The sequence below is a fragment of the Caloenas nicobarica genome, chromosome 1 (assembly GCF_036013445.1).
Source record: "Caloenas nicobarica isolate bCalNic1 chromosome 1, bCalNic1.hap1, whole genome shotgun sequence".
Classification (NCBI taxonomy): Eukaryota; Metazoa; Chordata; class Aves; order Columbiformes; family Columbidae; genus Caloenas; species Caloenas nicobarica.
The window spans coordinates 214,033,664-214,052,609 of record NC_088245.1 but is presented as its reverse complement, the minus strand read 5'-3'; the positions used below and the strand labels follow the sequence as shown (position 1 = coordinate 214,052,609).

The following is an 18,946-nucleotide window of genomic DNA, read 5'->3' as shown; positions in this document are numbered from 1 at the left end:
AGTTAATCTTACGTTGAACAGCAAGTTGGGTGTCTGAAGTCCCTCTTTAGAACCGAGTTATCTCAAAATGTCACCTTTAATACTCAAAAAAAAGCATTGGAATATGTTTACCATAATTATGTAACTAGTGGGGAGCTAAAGTGCACTGATTTGGAAAGAATTTAGCTCAGGGAGAAATAGTGCTTCGGAAAAAGAAAATCTCAGTTTAGGCGTATCTATGGTTTTATGTTTACTGGCTGCTCTTCAGATCTTGGAAGCACCTAACAAAGTCTGCCTTAAAATTCTCCTTCTAACATTTTGTTGAATATAATTAGCTATTAATATAAGATAATTAGCTACCAAGTGTCATATTGTGTTAAAACTTCCTTCTTTCTATTTGCGTTGCCAGTTGCGTGTGTTGACTTTGACCTAACGTGTGAAATTGCTGGAGAATTCGCGTTTGGGGGGAAAAGCGGCGAATGGGAATGAATATCAAATACTCTCAGCTGCTTCATTTACAGAATATTCTCGTTGGCTTTGGTGGTTATTTCAGCTGGTGGAGAGGAGGACGGTCGATACTCCGCGTTTTGCCCCGTTTTTATTCACCTTTTCTTTTTTCCCCATCGAATTTCTTCGTGCTGCTTTGTCGGAGATACTCAGAGGAACTTTGGTCTCACAGTCAAAGCACTAGAGGCTCGCAATAAAATAAAAAAAAAAAAATCTCTGTGAATAATAGTCTCTTCAAAAATATCACCGATACAAGAGGACTGCGGATTCCAGCAGTGATAGAATGAGCTCGTGAGTGCACAGTTATTTTCCTACAACAGAAATTACAGCAATTTTGTGCTTTCCAGCACAAGGATGGTTTGGACAAGAGGCTACTTTTCTCCCACTTTTATTTTATTTTTATTTTTTTTTAGCATGCGTTCACATCTCCACCTTAATATCCCTGCAGCGTAGATCGTCTATACCTGCTTTCATCCCATCCAGAATGTTTTAGAAGCTGCTTTCTGGCACTTAATAAGATGATTTTATTTAAAAATGGAGGTGCAGATTGGGTAGAATTTGTACCTTCACCTTTCTGGAAGGAGAATTTCTGGTTTGGATGAACGAATTCTACATGACTGCTTTCTGAATAAGTCCAATGGCAACACAAATAGGAAATTATCCTAAAAAACCCTGCTGATTAATCACCATGAAGATTATACCATGCACTTAAATATATAAAGTGTGTATATATATATATATATATAAAGATATATATATCTGGTAGGGATCATGGCCCCCATGAGACTGGTTTTTCACCCCAAACCATCGGATTTTAGACATTTCTTTTCCAGAGTTTGTGGTAAATTGAGATAAATTAATGGCAGATGTGCAAAACAAGCCAAAAAAAAAAAGTTGGAGGCAGATCAGACTGGAAAAAATACAACAAGGTCTTTAGTTATGTCAGGGGCAAAACAAAGAGGGGAAGATACAAGTGGCTGTTTGAACATAAGACGCTGAAGCAGAACTGAAATGATATTAGCGCTTGTTTTTCCCATTGTAAAGGTGTAAGGTAGGGAGTCAGCGCGCTGAATTCTTACGACAAAACTCCGAAATAGAATATTAATTAAAAAAAAAATAGAAAATAGAAATAGCTACTTTCTTTGCTAGGCAAATAGTATTAGAAGAACCTTTAAAATATGATTTTGTTTCAATATTTAGTGAAAGGCCGAGAGTTTTATTGCAAAAAAGGGGAGAAGAAATTAGATTTTTGCCTTTATGTCTCGAAGACAGGCAACTCCTGAGGGTGTTCTCAACAATGATTAAAAGAAAGCAGCCGTGTCTCCTGCATTACGAGTGTCAGGCTCTGTCTATCTAATTCTTAATTTCTATTATTTGTCTTCACTTACATTGCTTTAACTTCTATCATTTAGCTACTTATCAGTTCCTAATTAACCACGAGCTAATAAAAATACAAAAGTGTAATAAGGTTGAGGTAAAGTTTGTCATCCCTAGGCTATATTCTTGGGTTTTTTTTTTGGAATTCAGGATTTTTTTACCCCAAATCTAGTACTGCACGTGTATTACTTGATTTTTTGTCTTTCAAGATCGCGCATAAACCATTAATTTGTAACTTTGTGGAATAAAACGCAGAAAGAAAACAAGGATGGTGATCAGGATACTGGCAGGTTGAGTTCTTGTGGGTTTTTAACGCAAAATGTGAATGGTTTAAATAGAATATATTTGGTGAAATTGGAAATAATCCATTTGAATCTAATTTTCTTCTCGTTCTCACTTCTTTCTTGTTGTCCGCACCTGGTGGGCTAGGGAGAGAGGTCCATTTAAAGATAAATAAAACTAAAAATAAAATTTTTTGCGCCAAATTGGCTGCTCGTGTGTTTGGGGCAATGGGAAACCCTTGGCACATACTCAAGTAGTTGACGTTCCATACGTTTATTCAGATTCTTAGTTTTTCCATTCTTGATCTTCCTTAAAGGAAGCGTGAAGGACAGTTTATCTCCTGTTTTTTAAAGTGCGGTCTGAATTAGGTTAATTTTTTATTGGAAATGATAATTAATTTTTTTTTTTTAAATTAAGTTTTCAAGGAGAGTTACTTGGTGAAAAAAGTGTTAAATTCACAAGGGAAATGTTTATTGTCCGGTTTGTGCTCCAGCAGTTACTTCCACTTCGCTAATTTGACGTATTTTAGAACATCACCGGCGAACGGTGGTTGAGTGTTGTTTACTATTTAATTAAAACAGACTGTAATTAGCTTGGACCTTCATGTAAGCTGTCATTTTAATTGAGGTGGACTTTAAAACGGACTTAAGGGCTCTCATTTGCTTTTTTTATTAGTAGAATTCGCTTTACCTGTCCCAAATGTGCTGGTTTTCCTTTGCCACATTTTGCAAATATCTCAGCTCATTGCTGTGGAATCGGGGATGAAGAATCAGCGTCTCCTGGAGCTTGTTCGACTTCAAGCCCGAAACCATAAAAATGTTTGTTGTAGTTCATACCGTTATCGTTTTCCCTACCAGAAGCTGATTAAAACGCCGATAAGATGCTGTGGTTCGTGAGCCTTCGGTAGGTAAGACCACGTGTTCGTCGTCGTTATTACTAAATAATAAATGATAATAAAATCCGAGAGCCCGAAGATGGGAAGCTGGTTAGAAAACCTCCAAGGAGTTGGTGTCGCTTCAGTGCATGACACTTTCCCGGTCTTGCCGTTGCCACAATTTTCTCAGGATCTTCTATGCTCAGAAGAGACGTTTTCCAGCTCAATTTTTGCTGCTGGAAGCCCTTGGTTCGGTTCGGACAAACCTGTTTAGATTCTACATGCTGTGAAACAATATTTCTGTTCCTCTCCTGCTACACTTACGGAAGGTGAAGGAAAAATGCTTTTATTCAATAGATTATTTGAAATTTTGAAAGGAATATGACAAGTTCTGTCTTTCTAGTTTCCCACTCTTTATCTGTTCAGAAAAATCTCTAAACAATATGGATATATTTTCTTCTTTCTTTGGCCACAAATTTCCGATGAGACCATTCCAGGTGATTGTCCCCTTCCACCTTTTCCCACATCCAACCCTCCACTTGCTCTCTGACAAAAATTCACAGTTTTCTTTCAGACTCCTTGTACTAGACCTCAATCCACACACCATTTAACCTGGTCTGGGGTTTTACCTGGTCAGCCAGATTCAGAATTCTTTTGCCCAATTTTAGGTCCCTGCAGTGTGGATGTGAGTGATCTCCTGAGCTGTTTTAATGTTAAGGGGCAAGAGAAGAGCATCGCCTGTGTGTTCTGGTTTACTTTCTGAGCTATCGGATTGTGTCCTAAAAGAGCTCACAGAACCACAGGGTGGATGGGGTTGAAGGGACCTCTGGGGATCATCCAGTCCAACCCACCTGCTCACGCAGGGTCACCGGAGCAGATCACACAGGATCCCAGGCGGGTTTGAATGTCTCCAGAGAAGGAGACTCTACACCTGCTCTGGGCAGCCTGGTCCAGGCTCTGGCACCTCCCAGCAAAGAAGTTTCTCCTCATGTTCACATGGAATCACTTATAAGGTGTATTGACGGCCAACTCAGATGTAGACATCTACACAAAGTGGTCCGTGTTTGACCTTGAGTCCCATCCCTGGGGTTTGGGTCTAAACTACTTACTGCAGGTCTTCTAAAGTGGTAAAAACCATTTTAAAGAGATTGTCTTGACCAGGTTGTGTGTTTGGCTCTTGGGTAGGAAGGGAAAGGCAAACCAATCTTCAGAGGTGTGAGGCAAGGAACGATGGTCACTCTCTCTCTAGGCTGAATCACAGGATGGTTTGGGTTGAAGGACCTCCCCAGCTCCCCCAGTGCCCCCCTGCCATGAGCAGGGACATCTGCACCAGCTCAGGTTGCTCAGAGCCCCGTCCAGCCTGGCCTGGGATGTCTCCAGGGATGGTTCAGCCACCACCTCTCTGGCCAACCTGGGACAGGCTCTCACCACCCTCAGGGCCAACAATTCCTTCCTCATGTCTGGCCCAAATCTCCGCTTGTTTTTTCTCTCAGAGAGGACTAGAAGGTACCACCCTCCGTCACCCCCTTCTCTGGATTTTTGGGAAAGATCAATCCCTTCTGCTGCTCCTCTGGTCCTTCTCCTTGCATTGCTTGTTCCCTGGACTCTTTCACTCCATCCCAGCTATTTTTCCTTCTCTCTTGCAGCCTGTGAGCCTGACCCAGCTGGCAAACACCTGCGTGGGTCCAGGAGAGCTGGGCTCATTTCACCAGGAGGAACCTGACGCCTTTTAATAAAAGCTCTTTGTGCGACTGGGTTCTGTTTAGCTGCATTTCCAAAGTGGATTAACCTTAGAGTGCCCCGAGGCGCTTTTAAGGAGCCTCTGCAGCACACCAGTGTGAAATAAATATTCAAACGTTGCTGCCCGGCAAGTTTTATCCTGCACAAGATTCACCAAAGTATTTTGGGGAAGGAGAGTTTGAATCACATTTACAATTCATCTGTGATCTTGCTGCAAGATCCACTATGTTCTTCCTCGAGTAACAAATGCATCTTCTTCATTTTAAAGTATAAAATAGTCTTATTTCTGATGATTTAAGGAGAAGTCCTGGCTAAGAGCTGTATCATTTGTATGTAGAAATGCGCGGTGTCTCCCTGTGTCACTTGTCAGTCTTTTTTATGCTGTCTGCAAGGTCTGGGTTCATTTGCTTTCCGATTCAATTGATTTCCCTGCTTCTTCAAATGGCAGCCTCTCTGTGGGATTTTTGAGAGCGTTGAGAAAGAGATATGACAGTAATGTAATTTTAATTTACGGTATAATGCATGCACGAGGTTACAAGATTTTGTGATAGAGAACAGGTGTGGCTGGTAGGCAAATATGCGAGTCAACATATTAATTACTGTGTTTTTTATGTTGGTGCAAAGGCATCGGTTTGATATTCTTCTTGTGTGTCTGAAATCTTGGAGATCTTTCCGAGGGATTCCCCAGAAGGATTAGGGATTTGCGCGAGCTGATGCTCTTACAGTTGTGACTCATGCTGGCAGGCTGCAAAATCCAAAGCAAAAATCCTGCCGTCTAAGTCTGTCAAAATCTTTGCAGAAAGGTGGAGAACAGAAACGCGGCCAACGTCACTAGGTTGATCACCCTGGTTGCTGAGGATGGGTTTGTTCTAGGACCCTCCAAACTTCTCGTCTTGGACGCGAGTGAGCCCAGCTCCATCCTTTTTGGGCGTGAAAAGCTCCAGCTCTTCCTCCAGTACGTCAAGCTCTCCCACCTGTGACTTGGGTTCCCTCCATGGGACCTCCGCACGCTCCAGAAGAGCGAGGAGCATCCTTGAGCTGGGCCCTTTGCTGCTCTCCCAAATTGCAAACTCGTTTTTATCCTCCGAGGTGAACCCACAACATTTTTTGGGACGTCACGTTGAACGGAGGTCATTTTGGTGGCAGGACAGGAGGTGTGGGATTCTCACGTGTGTTTTTATCCTAATTTTTATCCTAATCTGTATCATTTGTATTCGTTGTTGAACCTCAGACACAACTGCATGTGTGAGGACTGACCTGATTTACACGTGGCTGTTCATTTAATTTATTGGTATGTTGAAAGCCGGTAGCCTCTGCTTTTATAGAAGATGGAAGGATGTTCGATAGGATTTCTACAGTCGGCTTTTAATCCTCCTTTGCATACTCTTTGTGGGACAAAGATAATTCTAGGCTTCATTTCAGCCTTTCTTATTAACTTAAAATTAAATTTTTGCTGTATTATTGTCTGGAAAGGCTGGGCCTTTGATAGCAGATTAGTTCTTTGGCCAAGAAAACCAAGTTCTTTCAGAAGCGCTGTGTGCAAAGAGGATAAATTAGGCTTTTCTCCCTTTCTTTTTGGCATTCCTCAGCACATTTGTGGGCAGTGCGGAGGAACGCGAGATAAATGGCTTGCTTTGATGCTGAAGCGGGCAGGGTTGGGGTGCTCTCCTTTTTTTTGTGCTTGTAAGATCTACATGCATGTCTACCCCTTCCATTGATTGGGAAATGCCATTTCTGGATTTAATTAGGTGATCCATTGCTTACCGGGTCTGTAAAACAGGAATTTTAAACTGTGTTCAGGGTGTTGAATTGATTTCAGGTTGATTAAAGATGTATGAAGTGGGTACAGTGAATATTTTTCCTCTGGCGTTTCTTCATGTTTATTAATTGGTGTGTATAGAGCAGACGGGAGAATCATACTTGACTGGGAGAAGAATGAGCTCTGCTTGTGTAGACTCTTGTTATTTTTATATTTAAATGCGTAATTTTCATACAGGAATACTTCAAACCCACTTGCTGAACTCATCAGTGTCGGAAGCTGTTTGAGTTTCCACGCTCCGGTTACCTGATCAGTGATGGCTGATTCACTGTCTTTGTAATCAATTGACTCATGGACTTCCTTGAAGTCATAAAAAGAATAAAACTCCTGAGGAAATGAGGGACAAGTTTTCTTGTCTGGGAGTGAGGGAGGATGAAACAGAGGGGTTTAGGGTGAGATTAGGGTTATTTATAGAATCATGAATCGTTTGGGTTGGAAAAGACCCTCAAGATCATGGAGTCCAACCGTTCCCCAGCCCTGGCACTGCCCCATGTCCTGAGAACCTCATGTCCGTCTGTCCAACCCCTCCAGGGATGGTGACTCCAGCACTGCCCTGGGCAGCCTGTTCCAATGCCCCACAGCCCTTTGGGGAAGAAATTGTTCCCCAGATCCAACCTCAACCTCCCCTGGCGCAACTTGAGGCCGTTTCCTCTGGTCCTGGCGCTTGTTCCTGGGGAGCAGAGCCCGACCCCCCCTGGCTCCAAGCTCCTTTCAGGCAGGTCAGAGATCAGAAGGTCTCCCCTCAGCTCCTGTTCTCCAGCTGAACCCCCAGCTCCCTCAGCCGCTCCCATCACACTTGTGCTCCAGCCCCTTCCCCAGCTCCGTTCCCTTCTCTCAACTCGCTCCAGCCCCTCAAGGCCTTTCTTGTGGTGAGGGGCCCAAAACTGCCCCCAGGATTCGCGGTTTGGCCTCCCCAGTGCCCAGCACAGGACGGTCACTGCCCTGGGCCTGCTGGCCACACCAGTGCTGGTCCCAGCCAGGATGCTGGTGGCCTCTTGGCCACCTGGGCACACGCTGGCTCATGTTCAGCCGCTGGCACCAACACCCCCAGCTCCTTTTCCGCCGGGCACTTTCCAGCCGCTCTTCCCCGAGCCTGGAGCGCTGCCTGGGGTTGGTGTGACCCCAGTGCAGGACCCGGCACTTGGCCTTGTTGAACCTCAGACAACTGGCCTCAGCCCATCCATCCAGCCGCTCCAGACCCCTCTGTTTGGCCTTCCCACCGTCAGGCACATCCACACTCCCACCCAACTTGGTGTCACCTGCAAACTCACTGAGGGTGCGCTCGATCCCCTCATCCAGATCATTGATAAAGAGATTAAACAGAACCGGCCCCAATACCGAGCCCTGGGGACACCACTCGTGACCGGCCAACAATTGCATTTGGCTCCGTTCGCCACAACTCTTTGGGCCCAGCCATCCTGTCAGTTTTTTACATGTATATGCCTGTGTTTCAAGACAAAAAAAAAAATCCTGGTTTTTAACGTTAGAAATGGAGGCATAGTAAAGCTCCTTTGAAGAAGTTAAATCATAACATCTCATTATAGATTCTCGTAGGCCCGGCTGGTTTGGAGATCAGACCAACCAATGTCAACCTTCCAAAGGGTTTCATCAAAACCTTGGGGAATATCCCTTGCCCACTGTTTTGTAACTGTTTGTATAAGGTTTTACACGCTTTTGAGTTTCCCCGTGTTGTAAATCAACAGAATAGCCTCAGATCTTAAAAGCGAACAAACTCACGTTATGTTTTCCTGAATGACCCCATTGTGTGCCTTTTAATCCTGTGTGCTCGCTTAGGACGTGGAGCTGGTTTATGCTCTGCCTCATTTCTTGGCTACAATATTGATTTTGTTTTTTCTCTGTAGTGGAAAAGAAATAAAGCGATTAAATGGCTAGGGCTGAAGAGGGCTGGAGAAAACGTGTATGAGGCAAAGGAGAAAAAAAACATAGGGGGAAAAGAAGCGATGGCCTTGGAAACATGTTTTGAAGGGAAAAATACTCCTTCATTTAAAGAAAATAAAAGGTGAGTGGAGAATTTTGTGTGTCAGTTACTTCTGTAGAGTATTGGCACATAGTGTGAAATTCTTCACTCAGTGAAGAAATAAGCTTTGTTTTTGAGCACGAGCCCTTCCAAAGCATGTAGACCAATTCTGACCAGTGATTTAGGATTTTAAAACAGCATTAAAATCGGTGAATATATTTTTTTTCCTTGTTTTGATTCTTAGTCTCTGTATATCATAGAATGCAACTCCTCTTTTGGTGGCTTTGTTCGTTTATAGTGTGTTTCTAAGCCATCTTATTATTTTTTCTTTATTTCATTCATGGTTCTATTGTTTTGCACCATTTCAAACTTCTTTTCCTACATGTTCTCTTTGCTTTGCTGCTGAACAACAAGCCTCTGTATAGGCAAAAATCACGTTGCCCATCTTGGTCTCATCTCTGTGACAGTTTGGTTCTTCACACCTCGACATCACGTTGCCAAGTCACGCTTGATTTGCCATACATCGAATTTAAACTTATTTTGGCCTTGTTGCTTTCCAAACCTCCATAATTATTCCTTCCCTCCCCATAATTGTCTCTAAATAAAACAAAATGAAAATGCCTCCTAGCACGGAACCCCCCCGCCTGCTCGGAATCTCTCACTTCTGAGTTAAAAATCTCAGCAATTCTCAAATAAATGGCTTTTGCTGCATATTTTTTTTCCTGCCATTTGCAGTTCAAATTCGTATCCCTGCTTGTTTTTCTCGGTGCGTGCTTGCACACCGCGCATTCAATACCTCTTAAATCCCCAGGTGCTTCAATTAAGTGATTGAAAATAAGCTCCAATATGCCTCATGATCCATTGAAAACCCTTAATATTTGCTGCCTTTCCTCCCCCGCTTCCCCCCCCGTTTTTTTTTTTTTTTGTCTGGCGCAGCAAATAAGTGCTTAGGTACTTGTTATATTTTTGCAGTCTGACGGCAATAAATTAAAATTTTGTGGCTTGACTTCTGGAAACGTGTTTGGAGATTAAATATTGAATTTTTCTCCTCTCCCGGCGCACAATTATTTTTTTACGCTGTACGTAGTCAATGCGATACAGTCTGTACGTGGAGAAACGTGATCTGGTGCGGGGGTCGTAAAAGACTTTTATAAGCTTCAGAAATAGTTCCCTGGTTTGTACCAGATCTGTAACTTACCAAGTGTATTTTTCTACTGCGTTTTATACCTGACATCTTAGTTTTGGTTTAACGGGGATCAGCTTTCCCAAAGTGGCGCGGTTGAGCTCCGCCTTATTAATCTTTTTCCGTGCTGTTTAGCCTTGTCCAAAACCAAAATCAAGAGTTTCTTATATGCAAAAATGCATTCATATACTTTTTTTTAAGTGCGTGTGCCTGCCTTTCCCTCTCCCTGCGCTCGCTGGCATTTGGCCTCGTTTCATCTCATGCAGTACTGGGCTAGAATTTTAATGTCTCTGCGGCCAGCGATGATTTATTAGATCCCAAAGCCCTGGCTCGGAGTGCAGGAAGAAAATATTGCATCAGTGAGCTGGCTTGGCACTGCTCAAATAAATGAGTCCTGAAAGACTCTTTAGTGTTACGGCCTTTTTTAGCTCCCCCTCCCCTCGCCCCCACCGGTCCTTCCCCCGTCCCCGACCTCTGAATTTCTGCTGACGCTCACAAGTGCTCGTTTCCTTGCAGGAATTGCCGTCTCCGGGTCTTTTTTTTGTACAAAAAACGCGTTTGTCGACGGCCTCGTCATCTAAAGCCCTTTGAGTCCCTGCGGTCGCTTCGCGTGGGGTCGAGATGGAGCCGTAATCCTCACGTTGGGAAAAAAATGAAGTTTTTCTGGTAGGGCGCAAGGTTGGGCTCCCGGTGATGAACGGGTGGTGCCGAAGCGTCACAGCCCGTGGGGAAGATGTCCCTGTGGTCCTTCTTCTGGCCACCAGCAGCTCTTTGCAGGGACAGCCCTGTGGGTCACCGTGGCTCGGGGTGGATATTTTACCTACCGTAGGTTTTCCTTTCCATTGAGCTTCGAGTATTCGATAAATCTCTGTTTAGCCGGGAGGAAAATTGCACTGCTGCTCGGAATGTCCCCGCAGGTCACGGCACGATGAGTTACGTGTTATCTGTCACAGCGTTTATTTTTCTCTGGTATGTGCTGATGGAGAGGTGATTTAATTTTGTACGTTTTGCCTCCTTCACAGGACAGAAATAAGAGCGGTAAATGTGAGCATTGTCATTGCTCCGTCACTGAAGGGACTGGGTTTTGGTCACCTCTGCTGCTGGGATCACTGTGTTCCCGGCCACCCCACCGAGATGTCACTGCGCTGGGCTCCTCCGTTGGGCGACCGTCTCTACTAGTGATTTAAAGTAAAGTATAAAGGAGCTGATCCCAGTGCTTACAGATCATCTGGCTGTGTTTGCTGCTGGTGTTGCTCCTGACGATCCTCATCGTGTCACCAGCAGAAGGCAGGTGTTGGGTGGAGATGATCGGTGTCCTGCGGGCAGAGGGGGACGTGGGAGTTGTGTTAGATGGGCAAAGCTGCTACACCGCACGTGTCCGAAATACTGGGGACACTTCTCATGTCTGCAACAGAGCCTGTCGTGGAATCACGGAGTGGTTTGGGTTCGAAGGGACCTTTGAAGATCATCTAGTCCATGTCTAGTGCCATGCCACTTAGAATCATCGAATCATTTTGGTTGGAAGACACAGTCAAGATCATTGAGTCCAACCATTAATCCAACACTGGTACTAAACCATAGAATCACAGAATCATTGAACAGTTGCTCAGAGCCCCGTCCAGCCTGGCCTGGGATGTCTCCAGGGATGGTTCAGCCACCACCTCTCTGGCCAACCTGGGACAGGCTCTCACCACCCTCAGGGCCAACAATTTCTCCCTCATGTCTGGCCTGAATCTCCCTCCTTCTAGTTTAAAACCATCACCCCTTGTCCTGTCACAACAGGCTCTGCTCAAAAGTCTGTCCCCATCTTTCTTCTCGGCCCCTTTTAAGCACAGAAAGGCCGCACTAAGGTCTCCCCGGAGCTTCTGTTCTCCAGCTGAACACCCCAGCTCTCTCAGCCTGTCCTCCCAGCAGAGCTGTTCCAGCCTCGCATCATTTCTGGGGCTCCTCTGGCCCCTCTCCAGCAGGTCCGTGTCTTTCTGGTACCGAGGTCCTGTCTTAGCGCTGATCTGGGGAAACAAACCCAGCGCTTCAATACTCCCGAGAAGAGCAGCAGACCGTGGCCACCACCCCAGTGCTGGCCATGCCCACTTCCAAAACCGGTCCCCAACAGGTCCATTCTAGAGTCCTGCCAGGCCAGCAGCCCTGGGGACACGTCTAATTTGTTTCACTTCATAAACAAAATCATTTGGAATCTATTCATGAAGAAGAAGAATAAAGAAGATAATCAGGCTGGAAAGATGAGCTCTCAGAAGAGTTGTGGGCAACCGTTACTGGGTGTGAGGGTTGGAGGGAGAAGTACAAGAATGAAACCCTGGAATAACTGTAGGTGAAGACCTTCGTAACTCATGGTTAAGAAATTCTCTTTAGTAAGTAACCAAAGGCACCTTCTGCCTTATGCTTGAGGTGTTCCCGTCCATTTACACTCAGAAACGATGTTGCTGTCTCTTGTTATTAGAAACCCAAAGTATTGCAGAGAAGAGCATCCATCTCTAGGGAGAAGTTGTCCATGTTGGTGGCATTCCTAGGAGATGCAAAGCACGTGATACCTGTAAATGAAATCGGACAGGGGAAAAAAATCTGATTTTAACAGCCTAACGATGGCTTGTTTCTTTCGGAAAGATATGAGTGTGTGTGCAGCTGAACTTCTGCTTACCTCTAGTTTCTTCTTATTTCCAGTCGGTAACTATTTCTTGAGGTGCAGACCATTTTGTGCTGCATGTTGAAGGTGTGGGTAAAGGCGTGCACTGCTCAGGCATTCTGTTGCCTGGAATACTTCTCCTCTGCCCTCAAAACAGTTAAGGAAACAGTAGTGTAATTAACTATCATAGGAATTCCAGGGTGAACAGCAATTTTTTATAAGCAATGACACAGTTATGATTATGTCCCATGCTTGGAAACATTCAAGGCCAGGCTCGATGGGCTCTGAGCAACCTGAGCTGGTGCAGATGTCCCTGCTCATGGCAGGGGGGGCACTGGGGGAGCTGGGGAGGTCCTTCAAGCCAAACTATTCTATAATTCTATGAAGGATAATGCTCGTTGCGTTCCAGCTCACCTTGAAGGGAGGAGAGTCTGTGGACATGGGCCTGGCGTTCGCTTTCCATCTTACCCCGTGTTCCCACACCAAAATTCACTTGTCGAACCACAGGGACTCCAGGTAAGGAGGGAAAGTGGCATCAGCACGGCCTTAACTCGGCTTGGTCCTAGTCATTTGTCTCTGTTAAAATGATAAATCATCCAAGTTGCCGCTTCCCTGAATGCTTGTGGTGCTTCTGCCTCAAGTGTTTGGCCCGAGGGACCTGCCTGCTCCCCGCCAACATTTCTGCCACTTGTCCTGTAGTAAAGATAACGTTATCTGAGCCCTGAAGGGCAGAGGAGTAACATCTCCCTCAAAAAAGCATCGTGCATCTCCCCACGCGTTTTCATCACTGGGCTCTTTTCTATCCTGTCGGTGGCTGTGGAGTTTTCAAATTTCTTTTTTAACCAGACAGTGCGTTATCCTTCCCTTGCTTCTCCCCAGCTGGCTGGTTCCTTCGAGGCGATAATGTGTAATTCTCCCATCGTGGATGTTCGACCCGTCATGAATAAAGATGAAGTGGAAGCGGAATGCTTTCCCATTAATTCAAAACTTCGGTTCGCATGACAACAGGTTACAACTCTCTTCATTGCCATGACAATCTCCTGCAAAATTGTGAAAACGTCGTCTTAGGAGTTATTTTTAGTTTGTCCTCTATTCCCATGGAGACCAACTTTTACTTGAAGTGTTTGATGCTTTGTGCTCGGAGCCTTTAATGAGCCTCCCAGAGTATGGAAGTCAGGAAAGGCAGAGACCTCCGGGGTCAACCGGTCCCCGAATGGTCTGTACAGGACGTTTTTCTACCGCTTTGTTGGATTATGGCCACTTCTTTTTGCTTCATTGTGTGATTTTAAACATTTACATTTGCTGTAGTGCCTGCGCGCTTGCGTTCTTCTTTGCATACGACCCTATTTGTTGCGTTGAATTCTGTCTGAAAATGTCAGGTCCTGCACAGGACACTGGAAAAAAATCTGCAAGGGAGAAGGAAAAACTATAGAAGACTGTGAACAGGACACATAAAGTGGTTTTTGGGGTTTTTTTAGTTGCTTTGGGGAAAAAAATTGCACAGAAATGGAGTTTTTCCTCTGACTCCCTAACAGTTTACAAAGGAAGTTTTACTGCAGCAACATTTGCTCAATCAACTAAAAAAATTTACTGGCGTGTCATTAAGCAATATTGCAAATCACATCAATTATAAAAGGAAATAAAACTACTTTGTGAACCTCCCTTTTCCCCAGGCTTTTTATTTTCTCCGTAGCCAACTCATGTGACCCAGGGGAGTCTCCCATTCATCAGCTGGCATTAGGAATTAAAAATAATGAGAATAAATAGCAGAAAAAACAGGTCGCAGCCATCAGACCTTTCCCCAAAAGCTGGACAAGGCTGAGTGTCAAACTACTTGGTATTTATGAATGATGTATCTTCTTCAGCAAGTGTGAGTGTGGCCGTCGTGAAGTTAAAAAATGGCAAAATTGAGATGGTGACACCATTCGTGTTGCGCTAGAGAGGGTCAGCAAAGGGGCGAGGCCATGGATTAATCCGGGTTTCTTTATCTTTAGGTGCTTACTGCTAAAATTTTTAAAAAAATTACATTTTCTGACATACTGCCGATGATTCAGATCATTTCATTCCGTGCATAATTCTGTGCCCTCTTCCACTGTATTGCCTGTGGGTTTGTATTTGTGAGGAACATCTAATGCTCTCTGACCCAGCCTGGAAGTTTTTCTTGAAGGTAGCTGAGACTGCAGGGATTACATTTATATTCATCATTTCTTGAATAAATGGGTTTCTGCCACACTTGGGCATTTTTTCCCACGTCTAATAACTCTTAACAGTTTTTATGGAGTATCTTGATAGACATCTTAAATTGTCGTATCTTTAAGATTATCCTGTTGCTCTTAGTTCTGCTTCTTCTGCCTTCATCTTCGGTGATGAAGCTGGTGTTGGTGAGTGCTCCTGTTTCTTGAAGTAAAACTGGTTGTTTTAAGAGGCGCAAATATACAGATAATATAGATAGATAAGTAGGTAGGTAGGTAGGTAGATAGGTAGGTAGATAGATAGATAGATAGATAGATCGATAGATATACAAATATACAGATAATATTTCTATCAAGGAGCTGACACACCATCCTAAATGGTGTAAAATCTTTGCCGCTCTGTGGTAATTAAATCCTTTTGCTGTCTAAGGTCACTTTGAATATTTTACAGCCAATAAGAGCCATCAGAACAGGTTTTTCATCTCTCTTACTCACAGAATCTCAATATTCATCGGAGTCCTTTTGCTTTCTGGTACATCTGATTTTGCGTTTTCCACACAGGCTCAAAATATAACATGATTTCTACATCACTCAGCCCTCATCTCTAACCTTGTATTGTTATTTTAATAGTGGGATTTCCCAGGAAGGTTAATGGTTCGGTTATGGCTGGTAGTTATGAAATACGGTTGATTTTTGGAGCGCTGACCGTGGGGATCGAGATTTTCATCCTGATGTTGCTCAGAATTCTCCAAAATGCAAAGATCTGGGCCTCATTCTGAGGATACAGCACCCAAATGAAATAATGATCTTTACATCCCTTTGTTATTTTTTTCATACCACTACTTGTAGACCACATTATGCTGATACTACATGATAAATGCCATTAATTGCAAGGTGTGTGGCTGTATCTGCGTAAGTGTTTCTGCAGAATTTTGTGCACGTGCTGTGCTCAAAATACTTTTTTCCCTTTTTATGTGTGTGTTTAACAGGGTATTTAGTTTTTCCCAATAGCATTCGTTACTATATTGGATGCTATAATTAGCAATAAAGGACATAGCTAATGTAATTTACCCAAGTTATTAATGGCACTGTAGATAGTTTTCATATTGAGTGATTTTCTTTTTTTGCTTGGGATTTTTATTTCTTTTTACATTATTTGGAATGGAATGGAATGGAATAGAATAGAATAAGAATAGTATAGAATAGAATAGAATAGAATAGAATAGAATAGAATAGAATAGAATAGAATAGAATAGAATAGAATAGAATAGAATAGAACTATTCTATAAACCTGCAACAATCATCTAGTCCAACTGCCTGGGCTGACTAAGTTAACGCATGTTATTAAGGGCATTGTTATTTGATTTTTGATTTGCATTTCTGTGACCAGTGAGTTAACTTTGTGAGACACGGTGATTCTGTGATTTCTCCTTAGTGTAGATTCCGCTCCAATGACTTTTGGACTAAACAAAGCCTTGGAGATAAAAAAAAGCACCAACTTGGAGAACGGGCTTGTAAAGATTTTTAAACGGAAACTACGTGCAGCTATTTCCAATATTTCTTGTTAGAAAAAAACCCAGGGTAATGTGGAAGAGCTTCGTTCTGTCGGTAAATAAGAACAGCAAACAGCTCCAGGCAGCTGGTGCATTTTTCCCTTGGATACCAAACAAGTCATCCCAAGCAGGAATCTGTTCTTAAATATTTCTTTTTTACTACAATAAACAAATCTTTGAAGCCTTGAGATCAAGGAGGAAGCAAAAATGTAGAACAATAACTTCGGAAAGGACGATGTTGTTTTGTGCCTCTCAGAAATATTGCTGGTATTTATCGTAGTATTCTTGTGATAATGTGGGGATTTTTTTCCATTTAGCTGTGGCCGATTCTGCTGCTGGTCGGGTTCTTGGCTTCTTCTCAGCAGTGACAGTTTTAAGTCCTGTCTGCATGAGGACATTTTATTGTACTCCAGTTGGAAAATATATTGAGAATCAAGATGGGTCTTGAGCGCAGAGCCTTAAATTTCCTCTCCTCAAGTACTAAATGTATTTTTTTTTGCAGGGTGAATGCCCAGCTCTGAATTATTCAGGACATTTCTCTCTTGTACATTCATCTGAGCTCCTTTCTAGTGCAGCATCTGCTCCTCGTCCAGTGAAGCACCTCAACCAGATTTCCAGTGATCTCTTTCCAATGATCTCATGGGGTTGTCCTCTGCAGGGACAGGAGCTGGACTCAATGATCTTTGTGGGTCCCTTCCAACTCAGGACATTCTGTGATTCTTTTTACCTCCAACTTTGTCCTTGAGGCTCCTTGACGTGTCTTGGAGATTCACCTTCTCCATCATCTTGGGACGTTTCGTCACCTCTTGTCCTTCAGAGGTTCCACTTTGTTCTACCTCCAGCTTTCTGTGGGGTCCCCACTGGGGTCTGTCCTTGCTCTCTTTTTGCTTCGGTTGGAGAAAATAATACCTTTGAATTGAAAATTTGCGGATCTTCCTTTCATAGAATCACAGGATGGTTTGGGTTGAAGGGACCTTCCCAGCTCCCCCAGTGCCCCCCCTGCCCTGAGCAGGGACATCTGCACCAGCTCAGGTTGCTCAGAGCCCCGTCCAGCCTGGCCTGGGATGTCTCCAGGGATGGTTCAGCCACCACCTCTCTGGCCAACGTGGGACAGGCTCTCACCACCCTCATGGGGAAGAATTTATTCCTCCTATCTGATCTAAATCTCTCCTCTTTCACTTTAAAGCCATCACCCCTTGTCCTGTCACTCCATGTCCTTGTAAAAAGTCCCACTCCAGCTTTCTTGTGGGTCACCTTTAGATACTGGAAGGCTGCTGTAAGGTCTCTTTCTGCTTAGACGTATTTCTTCTGAATCACTACAAAATCCGACCTTTCGCATCTTTCTTTGTCTGTGCTCTTATTTATGGATTCCCATGGAAAGCACTGAAGTGCTTCATCAGCCATCAGAGCTGGTAAAGTTGGGGGCATCTTTAACCCAAGACTTTTTCGAGGTTGCCAGCTTGCTTCTCTCTTTGGTTTCATTTTGTTCTGAAGGGGAGAAGAAGAGGAAGAGGAAGAGGAAGAGGAAGAGGGAAAGGATAGGTGGAGGGAGAGGAGGAGGAAGAGAAGAGAAGAGAAAAGGGAAGAGAAGAGAAGAGAAAAGAGAGAAGAGAAGAGAAGGGAAGAGAAGAGAAGGGAAGAGAAGAGAAGGGAAGAGAGAGAAGAGAAGAGAGGAGAAGAGAAGAGAAGAGAAGAGAAGAGAAGAGAAGAGAAGAGAAGAGAAGAGAAGAGAAGAGAAGAGAAGAGAAGAGAAGAGAAGAGAAGAGAAGAGAAGAGAAGAGAAGAGAAGAGAAGAGAAGAGAAGAGAAGAGGAAGAGAAGAGAAGAGAAGAGGAAAAGACCTACAATGGTCATCATTAGTGCTAGAGTTAGGTTATGGTTGGACTTGATGATCTTGAGAGTCTCTCCAACCAGAATGATTCTCTATCTAGTCCACCTGGCTGACCAAAAGTTAAACCAAATTATTAAGAGCATTGTCCAAATGCCTTTTTTAAACACTGACAAGCTTGGGGCATCGACCCCGTCTCCAGGAAGCCTGTTCCAGTATTGGACCTGCGACTCGGTTTTCTCACCCTTTTTTGATATTTTGGCAAAATCACAATAGAACAAATTTCCAGATTGGGGAGACATTTCTCGTCCTTGGTTTTAACTGAATTATGAGACGAGGTCTCCCAGAGCTTGCTGAAGAGCCTTAGAATGGAGGGCAACATTTTCACTTTATTTTTAGGGGAGGAAATCTCTTCTTGCAATGGGGAGACACAAGCTGGTCTTAATCACCAAGAACGTTCTTCCTTGTGTAGTATTTTGGTGAGACGAATGAGGGCGGCTCACACAGCCTTGGGCTGTGTAATTTAAAAAAAATAGAGCTGGGAAAATAGATGCAAGACTAATGATGGTGGATGAAACTTTTCAATTTTACGTCCTGACTTCAGCTGCCATCCCGGGAATTGCTGGGACGTGGGGATTATCACACTGAGTGGGTGCTGTCTAGAGCTTCTGGTTTTTGTATTAAAGCAGGAAGGAACCTTGTGTTCGTGTGAAAAAAGTATCTAGGATGGTAGTCTGGTATAAAAAAAATCAAAGGGAACTGGTGTGTGAGGCTGGTACAAAGCGAGCAAAGGGAAATTCAGGAGGCGTTTGCTGTAAGTTTGGTATCAAACGCTGCCAGATGTTGACTCAGCGAATGGGTTGTGATAGAGTATCCACCGACTCGTTTGCCTTCCAGCTCTTACGTTAACCAATGGTTAAATCATCCCTAGAAGTCCCCAGGGCTTCCTTGACTAATTTACTGCTCAAGGTGGTCCAGGTGGTTCTCGGCAGGT

At 43.8% G+C, this 18,946-nt stretch overlaps 1 protein-coding gene across 4 annotated transcripts in view; it reads left to right on the top strand.

The window, feature by feature from the left end:
• Positions 1-18,946, top strand: part of FAM168A (family with sequence similarity 168 member A) — a 198,478-nt gene that overhangs the window by 95,271 nt on the left and 84,261 nt on the right. The window lies entirely within an intron of this gene.